At 63.2% G+C, this 4748-nt stretch overlaps 1 non-coding gene across 1 annotated transcript; it reads right to left on the minus strand.

Moving 5' to 3' along the window:
- Window positions 1–3448: 3448 nt before the first annotated feature.
- LOC131869235 (5S ribosomal RNA) lies at window positions 3449–3567 on the minus strand. The gene has a single exon (XR_009367627.1). It is a non-coding gene; the product is annotated as a 5S ribosomal RNA (ribosomal RNA).
- Between the last annotated feature and the right edge of the window lie 1181 nt (window positions 3568–4748).

Consider the following 4748-nt stretch of genomic DNA (forward strand, 5'->3'; position numbering starts at 1 on the left):
GGCTGGGTTGCGCGCCCTGGTGGGCACCATGGTGCGCACCAAGGAGCGCTCCGAAGTGTGCTCCAAGGTGCGGCCTGCACGAAGTCGGAGCCCGGTTTGCCCCGGGTGTGCACCTCGGGTGGGCACCTTGGTGCGCATGCCTTGCCTGGGCTGCGCACCAGGGCGGGCTCAAGATGGCACCCGCGTTCCTTTTTTTTCACTATCTTTCAAAACGGAAATTTTAAAATCTCATTTTTTTTTGCCTTTTTCTGGAAATTAGTGAAGGCAGCGCATCAAAGGTGCGCACCTCGCTGCCCACCACGGTGCGCAACGCCGGTGGGCACCCGGGAGTGCTTCGAAGTGTGCTCCAAGGTGCTGCGTGCACGTTGTCGGAGCCCGGTTTGCCCCGGGTGCGCACCTCGCGTGCACCTTCGTCGGGGTGGGCACCTTGGCTGGGTTTGCCCCGGCTGCGCTCCGAAGCGGGGTTATTGGAGCGCCGCCTCTTTTTTTGTCGGAGCGTTTGGTGGGGTTTCTCGCATTGGCTCTTCCGAGGCCCGGTTGCCACCCTGGCGCGCACGAAGTCGGAAGTAGGGTTAATTGCCCGGGTGCGCACCTTTGCCAGGGTGGGCACCTTACCTGGGCTGCGCACCAGGGCGGGCTCAAGATGGCACGCGCGTTCCGTTTTTTTCACTATCTTTCAAAACGGAAATTTTAAAATCTCCTTTTTTTTTTGCCTTTTCTGGAAATTAGTGAAGGCAGCGCATCAAAGGTGCGCACCTCGCTGCCCACCTTGGTGTGCTCTGAGGTGCGCACCCGGGAGCGCTACGAAGTGTGCTCCAAGGTGCGGCGTGCACGTTGTCGGAGCCCGGTTTGCCCCGGGTGCGCACCTCGCCTGCACCTTGGCCGGGGTGGGCACCTTGGCTGGGTTTGCCCAGGGTGCGCTCCGAAGCGGGGTTACTGGAGCGCCCCCTCTTTTTTTGTCAGAGCGTTTGGTGGGGTTTCTCGCATTGGCTCTTCCCAGGCCCGGTTGTTGGGTGCGCTCCCACCCTGGCGCGCGCGAAGTTGGAAGTTGGGTTAATTGCCCGGGCGCGCACCTTCGCCAGGGTGGGCACCTTGGTGCGCACACCTTGGCTGGGCTGCGCACCAGGGCGGGCTCAAGATGGCACCAGCATTCCCTTTTTCTCACTATCTTTCAAAACGGAAATTTTAAAATCTCGTTTTTTTTTTGCCTTTTATGGAAATTAGTGAAGGCATCGCATCAAAGGTGCGCACCTCGCTGCCCACCTTGGTGTGCTCCGAGGTGCCCACCACGGTGCGCAACGCCGGTGCGAACCCGGGAGCGCCCCGATGTGTGCTCCAAGGTGCGGCGTGCACGAAGTCGGACCCCGGTTTGCCCCGGGTGCGCACCTCGCGTGCACCTTGGTGCGCACACCTTGGCTGGGTTGCGCGGCCTGGTGGGCACCATGGTGCGCACCAAGGAGCGCTCCGAAGTGTGCTCCAAGGTGCGGCGTGCACGAAGTCGGAGCCCGGTTTGCCCCGGGTACGCACCTCGCGTGCACCTTCGCCGGGGTGGGCACCTCGGCTGGGTTGCGCGCCCTGGTGCGCACCAAGGAGCGCTCCGAAGTGTGCTCCAAGGTGCGGCGTGCACGAAGTCGGAGCCCGGTTTGCCCCGGGTGCGCACCTTCGCCGCGGTGCGCACCATGGCGTGCACGAAGTCGGAGCCCGGTTTGCCCCGGGTGCGCACCTCGCGTGCACCTTCGGCGGGGTTGCGCGCCCTGGTGGGCACCATGGTGCGCACCAAGGAGCGCTCCGAAGTGTGCTCCAAGGTGCGGCGTGCACGAAGTCGGAGCCCGGTTTGCCCCGGGTGCGCACCTCGCGTGCACCTTCGGCGGGGTTGCGCGCCCTGGTGGGCACCATGGTGCGCACCAAGGAGCGCTCCGAAGTGTGCTCCAAGGTGCGGCGTGCACGAAGTCGGAGCCCGGTTTGCCCCGGGTGCGCACCTCGCGTGCACCTTCGCCGCGGTGGGCACCATGGCGTGCACGAAGTCGGAGCCCGGTTTGCCCCGGGTGCGCACCTCGCGTGCACCTTCGCCGGGGTGGGCACCTCGGCTGGGTTGCGCGCCCTGGTGCGCACCAAGGAGCGCTCCGAAGTGTGCTCCAAGGTGCGGCGTGCACGAAGTCGGAGCCCGGTTTGCCCCGGGTGCGCACCTCGCGTGCACCTTCGCCAGGGTGGGCACCTCGGTGCGCACACCTTCTCAATGTTTTCTTGCCTTTTCTGGAAATTGGTGAAGGCAGCGCATCAAAGGTGCGCACCTCGGTGTGCTCCGAGGTGCGAACCCGAGAGCGCTCCGAGGTGCCCACGAAGTCGAAAGTCGGGTTAATTGCATTGTTTTCCCCGGGTGCGCTCCGAGGTGCGCAACATCGGCGCGCACCAAGGAGGGCTCCGAAGTGTGCTCCAAGGTGCGCACGATGGCGTGCACCTCTGGTGCGCACGATTCGGAGCTCGGTTTGACCGGGGTGCGCACACCTTGGCTGGGTTGCGCACCTTTTGTGCGCTCCAAGGTGCGCACGAAGTCGGAGCTCGGTTTGCCCCGGGTGCGCACCTTCGCCAGGGTGCGCACCTTGATGCGCACGCCTTGGCTGGGCTGCGCACCTTGGTGGGCGCCATGGTGCGCACCTTTCGTGCGCTCCAAGGTGCGCACGAAGTCGGAGCTCGGTTTGCCCCGGGTGCGCACCTTGGTGGGCGCCATGGTGCACTCCGAGGTGCCCAAGATTGGTGCGCACCAAGGAGCGCTCCGAAGTGCGCTCCAAGGTGCGCGCGAAGTCGAAAGTTGGGTTAATTGTCCGGTTTGCCTCGGGTGCGCACCTTGCGTGCACCTTCGCCAGGGTGGGCGCCTTGGTGCGCACACCTTGGCTGGGCTGCGCACACCTTGGCACCCGCGTTTCCTTCATTTTAAATTTTTTTTTTTTACAATCTCTCAAGTGGGAAATTCTATAATCTCAACTTTTTTTGCCTTTTCAGGAAACTTTTGAATGGAGCGCATCATTGGTGCGCTCCGAAGTGTGCTCCAAAGCTCTCTCCAGCTGCGTGCACCTGCCCCGGCCGCGCACCCGGCCCCGCCCAGCTTCGCTCACCTGTCCCGGGCGTCTGGTGCGGAACCTTAGAGTAAGAAACATCACCGTGCACCTTGGCCAACGTGCGCGACTCGACCGAGCGCGCACTGGCCGAGGTGCACACCGATTTCACCTGGGTGCGCGCGCAGCACCTCGGGCGCACCGGGGTGCGCGCACAACGCCCGGGTTGCACCGTGGCCTGTGTGCTCGGGGCGCCTCGGGTGCGCGCTCGGTGTCGCCCCCGCGCGCGCGGTAGTGCGGGCAGCGCACCCCGGCCCGGCCCGGCCCCGACGAGAACGCAAACGGGCAAAAGGTTTATTCAAATAGCATTGCGACGCCCGGCGAAAAACTAAAAAAGGGTGCAACACCGGGACTTCCCGGGAGGTCACCCATCCCAGTACTACTCCGGCCCAAGCGCGCTTAACTGCGGAGTTCTGATGGGATCCGGTGCACTAACGCTGGTATGATCGCACCCGTTATGAGCTTGTCGCAGTGTGTACTTAGCAAACCGCGACCCACGTGCGAATCCACCCCGGCCACCCACCCCCGTCGAGGTGCACACCCTCCCTCGCGAAGTGCGCCCCGTTCGCCAAGTGTGAGCCCTGCCCGGGTGCGCGCACCTTGCTAGGGCGTCGGGTGTGCACCCGGCCCGGCCTACGTGCGTGCACCTGGAGGGGGCGTCGTGTGCGTGCAGTGTCCCGTCTGCAACGCGGTGCCCACACACCACCTCGGGCGCAACGACCTGCGCTCACATGTGGGCCGAGTGCACCTTGGTGCATGTTCGGGGCGCCTCGGGTGCACGCTCGATCTTGCCCCGGTGCACCAAGGCGCTCGGTTTGCCCCGGGTGCGCACTTGGTGCAAGGTGGGCACCCAAAATAGGGATCAAGCACCAAAACACAAGTTTCGGGATGCAAAATGGGACCCAAGGACCACAAATGCGTTCCAAGACCCATGATGGGTCCACGAGAACAAAAATGTGTTCCGAGACTTAATAAACAAATATTGGGTTTTAGGAGAAGAAACATGCTCTGATGCCCAAAACGAGAATCGACCCCGAAAAGGCCACAGGCCAAAAGTGGGATGCGAGACAAAAAAAAATGGGACCCGAGGACCAAAATTGGGTTCCCAGGTCGAAGACAGGGCAACCGGACAAGAAACGACCTCTAAGGCTCGAAATGAGTCCCGACGACTAAAACTTGACAAGAAGCACCCATCAGGCACCCAACTCGACACCCATGGGATGCCGACCCACCCGGGCTTCCACCTAGCACACCTTGGCACCCACCCACCCTCGCACCCAACCTCGCACCCAACTTAGCACCTTTGAACCCACATTGGCACTCACCCTGACCCTGGCACCTTGGAACCCACATTGGCACTCACCTTGACCCTGGCACCCACCTTTGCACTCACCTTGGGACCCACCCTGGCTCCCACCTCGGCACCCACCCAGACACCCACCTTGGTTCCTTGGCACCCACCTTGGATCCTTGGCACCCACCCCGACACCCACCTTGGCACGCAACTTGGCTACTTGCCACCCACCTTGGCTCCTTGACGCCCACCCCGACAACCACCCCGTGACCTACCCTGGCTAGGGTTGGTGCACACCCACCCTGGTGCCCACCTTGGCACCCACCCTATGACCCACCTTG

Source organism: Cryptomeria japonica, unplaced genomic scaffold (genome assembly GCF_030272615.1).
Source record: "Cryptomeria japonica unplaced genomic scaffold, Sugi_1.0 HiC_scaffold_240, whole genome shotgun sequence".
Lineage (NCBI taxonomy): Eukaryota > Viridiplantae > Streptophyta > Pinopsida > Cupressales > Cupressaceae > Cryptomeria > Cryptomeria japonica.